Source organism: Rhinoderma darwinii, chromosome 12 (genome assembly GCF_050947455.1).
Source record: "Rhinoderma darwinii isolate aRhiDar2 chromosome 12, aRhiDar2.hap1, whole genome shotgun sequence".
NCBI lineage: Eukaryota > Metazoa > Chordata > Amphibia > Anura > Rhinodermatidae > Rhinoderma > Rhinoderma darwinii.
Genome location: NC_134698.1, coordinates 58,430,133 through 58,449,009, shown reverse-complemented (window position 1 = coordinate 58,449,009; position 18,877 = coordinate 58,430,133).

Here is an 18,877-nt window from a genome sequence, read left to right as displayed (position 1 = left end):
GAAGCAGGTAGGTGTATCAACCAGGACTGTATTCACAGCTCAGGCTACCCTAGGCACTAAGCCTGAAAAGACCCCTAATTAAGGAGTATTCCCAGAAACAAGACTGTCTTCTATTCACAGTATAGATGATAATTGTCTGAGCCCACCACTGGGACCTCCAACGATCGCGAGAATGGGGGTCACAAACCCCCTGTTTGTTCTCACTTCTCGACCGCAATGAGGAGGACATTGAATAAATGAGCAGTCAAGTTGTCGCTCCGTTCAAAGTCTATGGGAAGGACGGAAACAGCCGAGTACAGTGCTCAGCTGTTTACATCAGTTTCATAAACATCGATTGGAGCAGCGTGGGCTTGCTTGACCGCCACTTCATACAAGCTCCTCTTCACTGCAGGGGGTGCAGTGAGGAGGAACAAGGGGTTCAGCACCCACGTTTTCGCAAATGGGGGTCAAGTGGTGGGACTCACAATGAGCAGACAATTTATTACCTATAATGTGGATAGGTGATAATTGTTGATTCTGGTATGAGCCCTTTATGGCTTGGTTCACACTACGCATTTTTGATGCGGTTTTTTTTGGTAGATAAATTTCTATGTCTCTCAATAGGTGCTTAGCAACCAAAACAAAAAAATGCCACTCAGTGACATTTATGTCCTGGTGTTCAGTGGTGTGAACTGTGTGCCACAAGACTCATGTACTCTATTGGGAAATACATGGTGTAGCGCCGATAGCCGCGGGTCTCACTCACCCCAATGGCCCCCAGCTTGCTCTTCCTCACGCCGGCGTCTCCATTCCCCAGGGACGCTGGCACGCTCTGCTCTCTCCTCCCACCCCGGCCTATGCCCGCCGGGTGCCCGCGCTTATCCCATTTCTTGCTAGTCTAAATCAATTTGATATCTACCACCTACCTTAAAAGTCACATTCACATAAATGCCTGGACCCGGTTTCCTAGCAAAACATTTCCCAGAGCATCACACTGCCTCTGTTGGCTTGTCTTCTTCCCATAGTGCATCCTGGTGCCATCTTTTCCCCAGGTAAGTAATGTAAATGCACCTGGCTGTCCACATGCTCCATGCTCCAGTTCTTATGCTCTCACGCTTTCGGTGGTGGAAAGGGGTCAGAATCTGACTGGTCTTACTGGTCCCGCGACGAGAACGGGACAAGGTAAGTAAAATATAAATTTATTTTTTTGGGGAACGCTGTGTAGCACTATATACAAGGGGGAAGCACACTGTGGCACTATATACAAGGTTGGGAAGCACTGTGTGGCACTATATACAAGGGGGGAAGCACTGTGTAGCACTATATACAAGAGGGGAGTGCTATGTAGCACTATATACAAGGGAGGGGGAAAACACTGTGTGGCACTATATACAAGGGGGGAAGCGCTGCGTAGAACTATATACAAGGGGGAAGCGCTGTTTGACACTATATACAAGGTGGGCGCTGTGTAGTACTATATGCAAGGGGAGGGGGGCTGTGTAGCACTATATACAAGGGGGGAAGCGCTGTGTGGCACTATATGCAAGGAGAGGGGGCTGTGTAGCACTATATACCAAAGGGAGCGCTCTCTGGCACAATATACAAGTGGGGAACTGCTGTGTAGCACTATATACAAGGGGGGAGGGCTGTGTAGCACTATATGCAAGGGGAGGGGGCGCTGTGTGGCACAATATGCAAGGGGGGGCGCTGTGTGGCACAATATACATGTGGGGAAGCGCTGTGTGGCACAATATACAAGGGGAGGCGCTGTGTGGCACAATATACAAGTGGGGAAGCGCTGTGTAGCACTATATGCAAGGGGGAGCACTGTGTAGCACTATATACAAGGGAGGGGGAAGCACTGTGTAGCACTATATACAAGGGGGGAAGTGCTGTGTATCACTATATACAAGTGGGGGTGCTGTGTAGCACTATATGGGGAAGCGCTGTGTGACACTACAAGGGGAAGCGCCGTTTGGCACTATATACAAGGGAGGGGGGAAGCGCCGTTTGGCACTATATACAAGGGAGGGGGGAAGCGCTGTGTAGCACTATATACAAGGGGGGAAGCGCTGTGTAGCACTATATACAAGGGGGGAAGCGCTGCGTAGCACTATATACAAGGAGGAGCGCTGTGTGGCACTATATATAAGGGTGAAAGTGCTGTGTAGCGCTATATACAAGTGGGGAAAAGCGCTGTGTAGCACTATATACAAGGGGGGGAGGTGCTGTGTGGCACTATATACAAGGGAGGAGGTGCTTTGTGGCACTATATACAAGGGGGGAGGTGCTGTGTGGCACTATATACAAGATGGGGAAGCGCTGTGTAGCACTATATACAAGGGGGTGAGCGCTCTGTGCCACTATATACGAGGGGGGTGAAGCACTGTGTAGCACTATATACAAGGGGGAAAGCGCTGTGTAGCACTATATACAAGGGAGGGCGGAAGCTCTGTGTGGCACTATATACAAGGGCGGAGGTGCTGTGTGGCACTATATGCAAAGTGGGGGAAGCGCTGTGTAGCACTATATACAAGGGGGGAAGCACTGTGTGGCACTATATACAAGGGTGGGAAGCGCTGTGTGGCATTATATACAAGGGGGGAAGCACTGTGTAGCCCTATATACAAGGGGAGGGCTGTGTAGCACTATATACAAGGGGGGAGTGCTGTGTGGCACTATATACAAGGGGGGGGAGTGCTGTGTGGAACTATATACAAGGGGGGAAGCACTGTGTGGCACTATATACAAGGGGAGCGCTGTGTGGCACTATATACAAAGGGGAAGTGCTGTGTAGCACTATATACAAGGGGGGAAAGCGCTGTTTAGCACTATATACAAGGGGGGAAGCGCTGTACAAGGGGGGGGGCTGTGTAGCACTATATACAAGGGGGGAGTGCTGTGTGGCACTATATACAAGGGGGGAAGCGCTGTGGGACACTATATACAATGGGGAAGTGCTGTTTGGAACTATATACAAGGGGGGAAGCACTGAGTGGCACTATATATAAGGAGGAAAGTGCTGTGTAGCGCTATATACAAGGGGGGAGAAGCGCTGTGTAGCACTATATACAAGGGGGGAGGTGCTGTGTGGCACTATATACAAGGGGGGAGGTGCTGTGTGGCACTATATACAACGGGGGAAGTGCTGTGTGGCACTATATACAACGGGGAAGTGCTGTGTAGCACTATATACAAAGGGGAAAGCGCTGTGTAGCACTATATACAAGGGGGGAAGCGCTGTGTGGCTCTATATACAAGGGGGAGAAGCACTGTGTGGCACTATATACAAGGGGGGAAGCACTGCGTGGCACTATATACAAGGCGGTGAAGCGCTGTGTAGCACTATATAGAAGGGAGGGTGGAAGCTCTGTGTGGCACTATATACAAGGGGTGAGGCACTGTGTGGCACTGTATACAAGGTGGGGGAAGCGCTGTGTAGAACTATATACAAGGGGGAAAGCGCTGTGTAGCACTATATACAAGGGAGGGTGTAAGCTCTGTGTGGCACTATATACAAGGGGGGAGGCACTGTGTGGCACTGTATACAAGGTGGGGGAAGCGCTGTTAGCACTATATACAAGGGGGAAAGCGCTGTGTAGCACTATATACAAGGGAGGGCGGAAGCTCTGTGTGGCACTATATACAAGGGGGGAGGTGCTGTGTGGCACTATATGCAAAGTGGGGGAAGCTCTGTGTAGCACTATATACAAGGGGGGAAGCACTGTGTGGCACTATATACAAGGGTGGGAAGAGCTGTGTGGCATTATATACAAGGGGGAAGCACTGTGTAGCACTATATACAAGGGGAGGGCTGTGTAGCACTATATACAAGGGGGGAGTGCTGTGTGGCACTATATACAAGGGGGGGAGTGCTGTGTGGCACTATATACAAGGGGGGGAAGCACTGTGGGACACTATATACAATGGAGAAGCGCTGTTTGGAACTATATACAAGGGGGAAGCACTGTGTGGCACTATATACAAGGGGGAGCGCTGTGTGGCACTATATACAAAGGGGGGAAGTGCTATGTAGCACTATATACAAGGGGGGAAAGCGCTGTGTAGCACTATATACAAGGGGGGAAGCGCTGTACAAGGGGGGGCTGTGTAGCACTATATACAAGGGGGGAGTGCTGTGTGGCACTATATACAAGGGGGGAAGTGCTGTGTGGAACTATATACAAGGGGGGAAGCGCTGTACAAGGGGGGGCTGTGTAGCACTATATACAAGGGGGGAGTGCTGTGTGGCACTATATACAAGGGGGGAAGTGCTGTGTGGAACTATATACAAGGGGGGAAGCGCTGTGGGACACTATATACAATGGGGAAGCGCTGTTTGGAACTATATACAAGGGGGGAAGCACTGTGTGGCACTATATATAAGGGGGAAAGTGCTGTGTAGCGCTATATACAAGGGGGGAGAAGCGCTGTGTAGCACTATATACAAGTGGGAAGCGCTGTGTAGCACTATATACAAGGGGGGAGGTGCTATGTGGCACTATATACAAGGGGGAGGTGCTGTGTGGCACTATATACAAGGTGGGGAAGCGCTGTGTAGCACTATATACAAGGGGGCAAGCACTGTGTAGCACTCTATACAAGGGGGGATAAGCGCTGTGTAGCACAACATACAAGGGGGGAAGCGCTGTGTGGCACTATATACAAGGTGGGGAAGCGCTGCATAGCACTATATACAAGGGGGAAGCACTGTGTGGCACTATATACAAGGGGGGAAGCGCTGTGTAGCACTATATACAAGTGGGGGAAGCGCTGTGTGGCACTATATACAAGGGGAAGTGCTGTGTGACACTATATACAAGGGTGGGAAGCGCTGTATGGAACTATATACAAGGGGGAAGCGCTGTGTGGCACTATATACAAGGGGGAGTGCTGTGTGGCACTATATACAAGGGGGGAAGCGCTGTGTAGTACTATATACCAGGGGGGAGCGCTGTGTAGCACTATATACAAGGGGGGAAGTGCTGTGTGGCACTATATACAAGGGGGAGTGCTGTGTGGCACTATATGCAAGGGGAGGGGGGCTGTGTAGCACTATATACAAGGGGGAAGCGCCGTGTGCCACTATATACAAGGGGGACAAGCACTGTGTGGAACTATATACAAGGGGGGAAGCGCTGTGTGACACTATATACAAGGGGGGGAAGTGCTGTGTAGCACTATATACAAGGAGGGGAAGCGCTGTGTAGCACTATATACAAGGGGGAGCGCTGTGTGGCACTATATATGAGGGGGGTGAAGCTGTGTGTCACTATATACATGGGGGAAAAGCGCTAAGTGGCACTATTAACAAGGGGGAAGCGGTGTGACACTATATGCAACGGGATGGGGGCTGTGTAGCACTGTATACAAGGGGGAAAGCGCTGTGTGACACTATATACAAGGGGGAGGCACTGTGTGGAACTATATACAAGGGGGGAAGCACTGTGTGGCACTATATACAAGGTGGGGAAGCGTTGTGTAGCACTATATACAAGGGGAGCGCTGTGTGGCACTATATACAAGGGGGTGAAGCGCTGTGTGTCACTATATACATGGGGAGAAGCACTATGTGGCACTATATACAAGGGGGAAGTGGTGTGGCACTATATGCAACGGGATGGGGGCTGTGTAGCACTGTATACAAGGGGGAAAGCGCTGTGTGACACTATATACAAGGGGGAGGCACTGTGTGGAACTATATACAAGGGGGGAAGCACTGTGTGGCACTATATACAAGGTGGGGAAGCGCTGTGTAGCACTATATACAAGGGGGGAAGCACTGAGTGGCACTATATACAAGGGCGGATAGCTGTTTGACACTATATACAAGGGGGGAAGCGCTGTGTAGCACTATATACAAGGGGGGAAGCACTGTGTGGCACTATATACAAGGGCGGATAGCTGTTTGGCACTATATACAAGGGGGGAAGCGCTGTGTAGCACTATATACAAGGGGGGAAGCACTGTGTGGAACTATATACAAGGGGGGAAGCACTGTGTGGCACTATATACAAGGAGGGGAAGCGCTGTGTAGCACTATATACAAGGGGGAAGCGCTGTGTGGCACTATATATGAGGGGGGGTGAAGCTGTGTGTCACTATATACAAGGGGGAAGCGGTGTGACACTATATGCAACGGGATGGGGGCTGTGTAGCACTGTATACAAGGGGGAAAGCGCTGTGTGACACTATATACAAGGGGGAGGCACTGTGTGGAACTATATACAAGGGGGGAAGCACTGTGTGGCACTATATACAAGGTGGGGAAGCGCTGTGTAGCACTATATACAAGGGGGGAAGCACTGAGTGGCACTATATACAAGGGCGGATAGCTGTTTGACACTATATACAAGGGGGGAAGCGCTGTGTAGCACTATATACAAGGGGGGAAGCACTGTGTGGCACTATATACAAGGGCGGATAGCTGTTTGGCACTATATACAAGGGGGGAAGCGCTGTGTAGCACTATATACAAGGGGGGAAGCACTGTGTGGAACTATATACAAGGGGGGAAGCACTGTGTGGCACTATATACAAGGAGGGGAAGCGCTGTGTAGCACTATATACAAGGGGGAAGCGCTGTGTGGCACTATATATGAGGGGGGGTGAAGCTGTGTGTCACTATATACATGGGGGAAAAGCGCTAAGTGGCACTATATACAAGGGGGAAGCGGTGTGGCACTATATGCAACGGGATGGGGGCTGTGTAGCACTGTATACAAGGGGGAAAGCGCTGTGTGACACTATATACAAGGGGGAGGCACTGTGTGGAACTATATACAAGGGGGGAAGCACTGTGTGGCACTATATACAAGGTGGGGAAGCGCTGTGTAGCACTATATACAAGGGGGAAGCACTGTGTGGCACTATATACAAGGGCGGATAGCTGTTTGGCACTATATACAAGGGGGGAAGCGCTGTGTAGCACTATATACAAGGGGGGAAGCACTGTGTGGCACTTTATACAAGGGCGGATAGCTGTTTGGCACTATATACAAGGGGGGAAGCGCTGTGTAGCACTATATACAAGGGGGGAAGCACTCTGTGGCACTATATACAAGGGCGGATAGCTGTTTGGCACTATATACAAGGAGGGGAAGCGCTGTGTAGCACTATATACAAGGGGGGAGCGCTGTGTGGCACTATATATGAGGGGGGTGAAGCTGTGTGTCACTATATACATGGGGGAAAAGCGCTAAGTGGCACTATATACAAGGGGGAAGCGGTGTGGCACTATATGCAACGGGATGGGGGCTGTGTAGCACTGTATACAAGGGGGGAAGCGCTGTGTGACACTATATACAAGGGGGAGGCACTGTGTGGAACTATATACAAGGGGGGAAGCACTGTGTGGCACTATATACAAGGTGGGGAAGCGTTGTGTAGCACTATATACAAGGGGAGCGCTGTGTGGCACTATATACAAGGGGGTGAAGCGCTGTGTGTCACTATATACATGGGGAGAAGCACTATGTGGCACTATATACAAGGGGGAAGCGGTGTGGCACTATATGCAACGGGATGGGGGCTGTGTAGCACTGTATACAAGGGGGAAAGCGCTGTGTGACACTATATACAAGGGGGAGGCACTGTGTGGAACTATATACAAGGGGGGAAGCACTATGTGGCACTATATACAAGGTGGGGAAGCGCTGTGTAGCACTATATACAAGGGGGGAAGCACTGTGTGGCACTATATACAAGGGCGGATAGCTGTTTGGCACTATATACAAGGGGGGGAAGTGCTGTGTAGCACTATATACAGGGGGAAGCACTGTGTAGCACTATATAAAAGGGGGAGCACTGTGTAGCACTATATACAAGAGATGGGGAAAGCACTGTGTGGCACAATATTCAAGGGGGGGAACTATATAGCACTATATACAAGGGGGAAGCACTACGTGGCACTATATACAAGGGGGAGGTGCTGTGTGGCACTATATACAAGGTGGGGAGCGCTGTGTGGCACTATCTATAGGGGGCTGTGTGTTGTGCTGTCTACGTGGGGATGTGTGTGATGCTATCTACAGCGGGTCTGCGTGGCGCTATCTTTAGGGGGCTGTGTAGGATTGTTTCTACAGGGGGGGTGTGGCACTATCTACATGGGGGGTGGCGCTATCTACAGGGGGATATATGTGGTGCTATCTACAGGGAGATGTGTGCGGCGCTATCTACATGGGGGTGTGGCGCTATCTACATGGGGGGTGTATAACAATATCTACATGGGGCACTGTGTATGTGGGGCTTTACTTTACAGTGTTTGACACAATTATATTCAGGGGCACAATTTTTGGTACTATTTCATTCAGGGGCGCAGTGCATGGTGCTATTATATTTAGGGGCATAGTGTGTGGCACCATGATAATTTTATCTTCGTTTATGGGTGTGGAAATGTTGGAAAAGTGAGGAGCCGAAGACATCTGAGTAGCAAATTCTGCAGAAATGGGTCATGGCCGGGAGAAGTCGTCATGAAGTCTGGACCGGATGGAGAAGAAAAGAAGAAAAAAAACTACTAGAATCTGAGAACTCGTCACCTGTGAGTCACTAGATTTACAGAGAATCTGTCACCTCTCCTGACATGTTTATTATAGGAAAACCTTGTATTTCACAAAAAGTCTTTGTGCAGTCCAGGACTGATAGACAAATTGGTGTTACCATTCTCCTTGTCAGGTCGATGTGTCCCTACAATGTAGCATTATTGTTATAGTAATGTGGTATTATTATAGTAATGTAGCATTATTGTTATAGTAATGTAGTATTATTATAGTGATGTAGTATTGTTATAGTAATATATTGTTCTAGTAATGTAGTATTGTTAAAGTAGTTCGAATAACTAATTGATTAACAATACTTTTGTATTGTATCAAATTTGAAAGTAATGCGTCCCGTCAACTTCACATTTTTTTCTATGTGTGACCCAGTTACCCGGCCGAGTTTGAGACCCCCTGCTCTAAAACCAAACATCCAGACATCATGTCAAAGTTGCTCACATCCTTACACTTGCCCATTTCTTCTCCTTCCAACACATCAACTTCAAGTACTGACTGTTTACTTGCTGCCTAATATATCCCACCACTTGACAAGGCGCCATTGTAACAAGATAATCAATGTTATCCACTTGACTTATCCCTGGTTTTAATGTCACACTCCTGACATCTAAGAGTTTATTAATAATAATATATACATTTCAAACATTTTAAACGTTATTTTCATATCTATATACACCATTCAGCCATAACATTAAGACCAGGGATAGGTCAAGTGGATAATATTGATTATCTTGTTACAATGGCGCCTTGTCAAGGGGTGGGATATATTAGGCAGCAAGTGAACAGTCAGTACTTGAAGTTGATGTGTTGGAAGGAGAAGACATCAGCCGTGTGCCCAAACAGCAGTTTATGACCACATATGGGTTATTTTCGTGCTCTGGAGAAGTTGCTTTACAAATTCTGAGGGGCTTTTTCTTCTTTATTCCTTCTGGAAAATGTTTGGTTATTGTAGCTAAAATGACACTTTTTAAAAAAAATATATATATATTTTTCATTTTCACGTCCAAATTCTAATAAAATCTATGATACACCTGTGGGGTCAAAAAGCTCACTACAACCCTAAATTTCTTGTGGGGTGTAGTTTCCAAAATGGGGTCTTTTTTGGGGTGTTTCCTTTGTTTTGGCATCACAAGACCTCTTCAATCCTGACATGGTGCCTAAAATATAATCTAATAAAAAGAAGGCCCAAAAATCCACTAGGTGCTCCTTTGCTTCTTAGGCTTGTGTTTCAGTCCAGTAGCACACTAGGGCCACATGTAGGATATTTCTAAAAACTGCAGAATCTGGGCAATAAATATTGAGTTGCGTTTCTCTGGTAAAACCTTCTGTGAACAAAAAGGATTCAAATTGAATTTCTGCAAAAAAATATGAAATTTATAAATTTCAACTTTACTTTGCTTTAATTCTTGTGAAACGCCTAAAGGGTTAAGAAACTTTCTAAATGCTGTTTAGAATACTTCCTAAGTTCTAAGCCTTGTAACGTCCTAGAATAATAAAAGGATGTTCAAAAAACGATGACAATCTAAAGTAGACATATGGGAAATGTTAATTAGCAACTATTTTGTGTGGTAATACTATCAGTGTTACAAGCAGATACATTTACATTTTTAAAAATGCTAATTTTTTAATTTTTTTCACTAAATTTTGTTCTTTTTCACAATTAAATACTGAATGTATCGACCAAATTTTACCAGTAACATAAAGTCCAATGTGTCACAAGAAAACTCTCTGAATTGCTTGGATAGGTGAAAGCATTCCGAAGTTATTACCACATAAAGTGACAGATGTCAGATTTGAAAAATGAGGCTCTGTCAGGAAGGTCAAAAGTGGCCAAAGCGGGAAGAGGCTAAATTGTTCATTTTGAAGCACAATTATTTTCTTTTTGATGGTAGATTCTACCTGCAGCTACGCGGAACAGCTATGGGAGCGGCAGTGGCACCCACCTTTGCCAATTTATACCTGGGCTGGTGGGAAGAATGTCACGTCTTCTGCCCCGAAATTGACAAATTTACATCTAGGATCAACATTTGGCGAAGATTCATAGATGACATATTACTCATCTGGAACGGCCCCTCCTTGGAACTTGAAGAGTTTATAAGGGTTTTGAACACCAACAATTTTAATCTTAGATTAACTCTTACATATGACCAACATTCAATCCCTTTCCTGGATGTGAGGCTGTTCACCAACGAGCAAGGCACAATTGAGACAGACCTCTACCGCAAGAAAACAGCTACAAATAGCCTTTTGGATGCAACAAGTGCACACTCTGTCAACACCATTAGAGGCATACCAAAGGGAGAGTTCCTGCGCCTTAGACGGAATTGTTCCACCTTCCAGCTTTTCAAAATGCGGGCAACAGAATTAAAAAACAGGCTGTTAAGCAGGAATTACAGCAACAGAAATATTAAAAAGGCCTATAACTGGGCGCTGAGGACTGATCGTGACAGCTTGCTGACCCCTAAAATTAGGGCCAACACAGCACAACCACAACCACGATTCATTACAGATTACAATGAAAACTGGGATGAAATGACGCATATCCTGAACCACCATTGGAACATCTTACTTAGTGACCCAGTACTTAAAAACCTTCTCGGTAACAAAGTTTCCTTGGGATACAGAAAATGTAAGACCATCTCAAATATCTTGGTACAAAGTCACTTTTCAAGAAAGAACAGAGCTAATAAGGTACTCAGTCCTGGCTTTTACCCGTGTAGAATGTGCAGAGCCTGTCGGGTACTAGTGGGTAAAAAAGACTTTGTGGATGCCCTTGGTAATCTCCATCGAATTACAGATCACATAAGATGCTCAACTCCTGGTGTGATTTACTGCCTCGAATGTCCGTGTGGCCTGAAATATATTGGGAAAACTAAGAGAGAATTGCGCATACGAATTCGCGAGCATATCAATTCAATAATCAACTTTGAAAAAAACATGAAGGATTGTAAGACCAAGAACAAGCAATTTAATCCGACCCCAATAGCTAGACACTTTGGGGACGTACACAATTCTGACTGGACCTCCTTGAAGGGATGGGCCCTGTGCCAAATACATCTGGGCATCAGAAGGGGCAATCTAGATCAGGCACTCCTTAAAAAGGAGAGCGAATGGATCTTCCACATGAAGACAGTGAGTCCCATGGGACTAAATGAAAATTTTGGTTTTGGCTGCTTTTTATAATAAAGAGGCACCTCGGTTTTGGCTGCCTCTTATTAGAATCAGATTAAGAAAATAAAGTAATAAAAATATAAGTAAAAAACTATATATGAAAATCCTCTTATAAAACCTCTCTAAAATGTTGTTTCTTACAAGACTTTGGGGACTAAGGATGATAAAAAACCCCCCCAATCTCTCACTCATCCTCTAGAGTTAATGAACATCTACATATTTGCAAGGCTCATAACATGCCTGCAATTCAATTTGAACTCATATATCTATAGTGTACTATAGCTGCTGCCATATGTTCTCTTCTAATTCTTTATGACTAATACTTGTATTTCCCTGATCTAACTTAAATTGTTATCAGACCTCACACTGCCTGGGAAATTCAATGTTTATTTACTGTAATGATGCATCTGTTATTCTTCCTTGATCAAAAAATTACTGTGAAAATACTTAATCATTTATATTGAATTCTCATTAGTATATGCAAAATAAAATGTTGTTTTGTTGACACCTTCAACAAACATATGGAATAAAGGCAGGGACTCGTTTAGTCCAAGTTACCCTACAAGCAATGTACATAGGGAGCACAGGAAATATGAGTCCTCTAAAGACTATGAAAAATGCATAGAGAAGACCAGAGCAATATAGTGTATTGTTTACAGGGAACATTGGACGTGGTTCATGTTTCATTTATAGACCAATTTTTAGACTCTATCACGTTTCAAAAAGTGTGTACAGGTGAGTCACTCAAAGATATCTATATTGGAAGCAGATAGCTTGGTATCCATATCAGAGGTGACGAACACAATTGTGAAATAATCACAAGACACCTTCACAATAAAGGGGCCCATAGAAAAGGAGGGCTTCAGCTTCGCTTGCTCCACAATCTTTCCCCAAGGGTGGTGTGAACCTACACAGGGCTGTCCCTCTTCACAGCTGCTCCATTGTTAGGGTCCATTAACACGGTGCCAAATTTTATGAATATCATGGCAAAATCCGCAATTTGACTTCGATGTGTGAATAGATCCTTAGCTAAAGAGGGTGGAGGAAACCACACCACCATTTTCTATATTTCTATATTTATTTTTTATAAAGGAAAGAAAGGGAAAAGGTTACAAAGAGCAAACAACCATAAAATTACGCAAAATATTTTTCATTTGAGAAAAATTTTCGCTCAAAGACCCCTAAAGCGACTGTCCGTGCATACATAATTACACTTTTATTTCTGCCCATTAAAGCTAAAGCTGGTACACAGTTGCATCTCTCTTTCTGCACTATATGGCAAAAAAACTCAATGTCTGACATAAGGCATAACTGTGTGAAAATTTGGGAGGAATTTAACAACTTTTCTACGCCATTGCAAATTTTGGTATGTTTCCGTCACTCTCAGCATTTTTCTTAAAAGTAGGTGGAGCTTAGTTAAAGGAGGCGTTGTCATCGCAATCTGGCGCATTTTCTATAATTTATGCCAGAAACTGTAATTAATTATAGTGGAAATCTAAACCAGCTCCTGGCTGGCGCAGATTTCACTCAGTGGCGCACGGACAGCGGAAGATGCAACAAATTTATTTAGAGGCATCCTCCTCCTAATAAATTTGTTGCATCTTACTTCAACTTGTTTCCTAATAAGACAGGCGTATAAAACACCAGGCCTAATAAATTCCCTCCCACAGTCTAACCGGTATTTTTACCGGATTTTGTTCATGGCTATGAGCGTCACTAACATTTACAGACACAAAGGGGGGGGTTTTATGGTGATGGTCCTCATGAACCTGTGGGCTCTACATTGATTCCTCGCAAAGGAGCATATTTATCAAAACTAGTGCAAAGGAAAAGTTGAGTAGTTGACCATGGCAACCAAACAGGTTTCTGCTTTAATTTTCCAAATAACCTCTGCAAAATGAAAGGTGGAATCTGATTGGCAACTATTCTGATTTTCCTTTGCACCCGTTTTAATAAATATGCTCGGTCTATGTACAGCCTTCAGGACCATAAGGACCATCACCACTGAACAGTTCCCAGAACTCCTTGGTCTGGGGTTATGGCCATTCCTGCGCAGGGCTGCATACCATGTTTGTAACTTTACAGAGATTTCTCTGTTTATTCCTCAATTTCTTTTTTTGCAAAAGTTTTTAAAATAACGATAAGGCCTTATGAACAAAGCAGAGAGTCTGTACCATCCATGTGCCGCCGTGCAATGCTTAATCATGCGCAGTATGTACGGTCATAGTAGCCAACTTTTGTTTTGTTTTTTCCAGGAACAAGGTGTTTTGTCTTTGGTGGGTGTGTCATATGGGGTGTGGTTTATCTGGTGGGTGTGGTTAGTGGGCGTGGCTTTCCAGAATTTCTGCATACCAAAAAAATTTCAGTACTAGTTTGGCTGACAACTACTATGGTGGCCGGTATGTCTCCAGTTATCTGGTTGTTTACAGGCAGGTGATGTCTCACTATCACTAAGGCTAGGCGATATGTGCTGACCACTAATAGCAGCGTGTAAACTAGTGTAAATAGTGCCGCACTCAGTGCCCCTTGTAGATGGTGCTCCACACTGCCCCCAGTAGATATTGCCACACACTGCTCTCTGTAGATATTGCCACACACTGCTCAATGTAGATATTGCCACACACTGCTCCATGTAGATGATGCCACACACTGCTCCCTGTCGATGATGCCACACAGACCCCCTGTAGATGATGCCACATACAGACCCTCTGTAGATGATGCCACACACAGACCCCCCTGTAGATGATGCCACACACAGACCCCCCTGTAGATGATGCCACACACAGACCCCCCTGTAGATGATGCCACACACAGACCCCCCTGTAGATGATGCCACACACAGACCCCCCTGTAGATGATGCCACACACAGACCCCCCTGTAGATGATGCCACACACAGTCCCCCCTGTAGATGATGCCACACACAGACCCCCCCTGTAGATGATGCTACACACAGACCCCCTGTAGATTATGCCACACGCAGGCCCCCTGTAGATAGTGCCACACACAGCCCCCATGTAGATAGTGCCAAATACTCCCCCGTATATAGTGCCAAATACTCCCCCGTATATAGTGCCACATACTCCCTCTGTAGATCGTGCCACATAGTCCCCCTGTAGATAGTGCCACATACTCCCCCTGTAGATAGTGGCACAAACTCCCCCTGTAGATAGCACCCACCCTGTAGATAGAGCCATTGTGGCTCCCTCTATAAGCGGAATTTCTGCCAAGGCGTCAGTAGTGCTCTGGCCGGGGATTCCGCTGCAGGAGGTGCTCCTGACGTCACTGCCCTTATAAGGACAGTGAAGTCATTGGCTCATTCTATGAGTGGAATCCCCAGCCAGGCGTCAGCAACGCTTTGGCCGGTGATTCCGGAGCACCAGGAGGTGCCCCTGACTTCATTGTCCATATATAGACAGTGACGTCGTCATTGGCTCCCTCTATGAGCGGAATTAATGCCAGGTGTCGGCAATGCTCTGGCCGGTGATTCCGCTGCAGGAGGTGCCCCTGACACCACTGCTCTTATATGGACAGTGAAGTCATGGGCTTCTCCTGGAGCGCCGGAATCCCCGGCCAAAGCGTTGCAGACGCCCTGGCTGGAAATTCTGCTCATAGAGAGAGCCCTGACTTCACTGTCCATATAAGGGCAGTGACGTCAGTGGCACCTCCTGCAGCAGAATCCCCGGCCAGGGCGTCGGCAATGCCATAATATTCAATTGTATTTGCGTCCTGAGGACGCAGAAACAATTGAATGTAGCAGTTGCTGGGGAAAGTCCCGGGACAGTAGTTTGTGACTGTCACTGAAAATTCGGGACAGTCCCGGCAAATTCGGGACAGTTGACAAGTACGTATGGTGCTATTAAAAGCAATTCTCCATGCAATGGAACATCACGATTTTTCAGTAGCACATGTAGATGCAGTAAAGGCCCAATGTACCCCTTACTACGGCTCCGTACACGTAAAACTAAAATCACACGTAGCAGTGCTGGTGTGGCTGGAAGCCGCACCACTACCTCATCAGTAAGAGCCACTGTAAAATCATGTTGTTTTTCTTATGGAGGCAGCTCTTAGAAACGTGTAATTTTCCTGATTAAAGTTAATGGGGAAAACCATGGCTAAACCATGACAAAAGCCTAATGATAAAACCATAGCACACGTCCAACAGGACATGCTATTGTTTTAAAAAATAGTAGCATGTCCTAAAAACCTTGGGCTTCATTTATGAAAACAATCTAATAGAAAACTGGCCTAGTTTCTGTAGCTCTGGCGTTCGCCGCTATCCGGCTTTCTCCAGCGGCAGCCATCATCATTTACTTTGCGCCGGCATCCTCCTCCCAAGGGACGATGGCGTGTACTGCTCCTGCTTGTGGCTCGCTCATTCGCGCCCTGGTAACCTCTTGAAGGGCCAGCACACCACTATAAACTTCCCTATCCTATCACTGTGCACCATACCCTATTTAAATCTGTGCTGCCGTCTTTCCTGTGACTGAGCATTGTTGTGTCTACCCATGTTCGTATTGCAAATGGTCCCTTAGTTGTATCCTGTTCCCAGTGTTCCCGTTTCCGGTATCCAGTAACCGTGTTTGTTCCTGAGCGAAGTCTAGTGTTGGAGTTGAGTTCATCCTCACTGACACGTCAAGTGTCTTCTGCCACGCCAAGTGTCTTCTACCACGCCAAGTATCATCTGCCACGCTACTTGTCATCGGCCACGTATCATCTGTGCCAAAGCGTCTGCTACGTCTCGTGTCTGTCAGGACTTTCATACAGGTACTCCTGTGCTAGAGACTTTCATTGACTGTAGTTGGCCCGCTGCTACTCCGCTACGGCATAACGGCCTAGTGGCTCCACATACTCCCAGGGTCGTGACAGTTGCGCATAGCAACCAATCACAGCTCAGCTTTCATTTTTGCAAAGCATTTTAAAACATGAAAGCTCAGCTCTGATTGGTTGCTATGAACAACAAAGCCCATTTTTCTGTTAGTTTTGGTAAATTAGTCCCTATGTGGTTTTTTAACCACACTTTGTAAACATTTATGATGCTACACAGCTCCCATATTGAAGTAAACACGTGTAATTTGAGATGCCCCACTACTCACTGCCAATCAATAGTTATACTTTATGAAGTCAGAGGAACTAACTTCATTGCTGCTAAGAGAACACTAGTGACCGAGGGAGCAAAGTTCAGATAAAGTTTGGATGCTAAACACCCCCCCCCCCCATTCTCCTTCGTGAAATCAGGAAGAAGTGATGACTGTCCGTTCCATCAGCGAGCTGACTATCCTCTTGACTATAGGAACAAGAAACTAGGACATAAGACAATGAAAAATACAAAATAATGTTTTTGTTTTTTTTATGAGGTGGTCAAATGATCCAAGTTATAGGTCCTTTCCAGGCTGCGCTGCTTATGTACGGGAGGTTAAAAACTGGCAAACACTTAAAAGCACTGGCACCAGAACAAGGCGCTATTAAGGAACGGTGTGGATAAGAAGATTGGGATTAGCTGCAGTAATGGATTCCATTAGCAATCATTGTGAAGTGCTACATTACACAGTACAGTATGGCAGCTTAATGTAATGAAACCTCAATGTTCAAGAGTTGTTCTCCGTAATAGAAAACACTCTCCAATGTATAAACGAAGGACAATCCAAACCTCTTCAGTATTCAGATGTGATACACACTATCTACATCTTGAAGCTGTCCTGAGATATACATGAATCTGATTGAAGTCATAGATAGACATTTATCAACGTAGGTGCATAGACGACTATTTATTTTATGTGACGTGACGAGTTTTTCATTTTCCATCTCGTATAATAATAAACTATAAACTTTACCTCATTCATTTGGGCCACTCTGGAACGTTCTCTGCAGCGGCGGAAGCATTCTCAATCCTAGGTCAGAACATCTAATCTCAGGAGGTCGTACTGTCGGAAGACCAATGAACTCTGTGTCCAGGCGCCTGCAAACTGATAATGGGATGTTCAAAGTGGACAACCCCTTCAATGAGCATATCCCTTTAAAACTAAAATAAAAATCTCCATTAAATATCCATTAGTTATACAGCCGTGTCAAGTTGTTTCAAATTCAGCTGTTTCTGAGTGATATCTGTTTCGTGGAAAGTTGGGCAATAACCAATATGGCTGCCTTCAAATCTCTCACAGACAGAACGTGTGCCGAGGCTAACCCTTACCTCTCTATTGATAAGTAGGGACTATATAAAGACATTTTAATGTACATGTAACTTTACGAAACGCCCGGCCCTGTGCTCAACTTAAAAACTGCTGTGAATGTTTTTAGTCGCTGTCATTATATTTGAATATTGAAATATTCAATTTTTTATTGCATTGTATCGTAACTCATAATAAACACTGTGACCTTTTATCTCCAAAGTTGGTCTGTTGTCTTTATTCGAGCTTCTGGGGTGGCATATGTGATCCCATGATACATCGATAGGATATGCCATAAATGCGCATTTACACTCAATTGAAGTCAATAAGTGATATGGAGGCAGCCATGGGGGCTCTCTCAGCTGTATCGGCAACTACCATAGAATGGGAAGACTCTCACAATGGAGAGTAACTGCAAATGTGCAACCACCATTCTGCCAGGAGTGATGAGTCTTTTCAATGAGTCGTGTGAGAGGGATCGGACCCCCACTGATCATATATTTGTAGCATATCCAATCTATAAGCTATATAGGTCTCTGGTGGGGAAAACCCTATTTAGGTTGTCATCTGTGCTAGAAAACCATCTGTTGGCTACTGAGATTTTTTTACGCTTTTGCTGAAAAAGTTGCAGATCAAAAACTGGTGCCGAAACATATTTGAAGGCAAATACAGGTCGCTTTGAACATCTACTTTATGTATTTACCATTATTTATATCTTTATCTGCAGTTATTATTCTTTTGACTACCTTATGTTCAGTACAGAATATTAATGTCCCTTTCACTGGTATTTTTAGGTTTCCTCTGAGGGTTCTTGCCCATGCTGGTTGACATGTCTAGACTCATTCTACTGGTAATCACATCTATTATTTTGCTGACTTACTTTAGTGAACTCTTTTTCCATCTGACGAGCTTATTGAAAGTGACAGTGAATGTCAGGAAGCATATAATCAGATTTCCAGACGCTGAACAGCAGCTTTTGTAAGAATCAACACAACATGTGGCAAAAAAA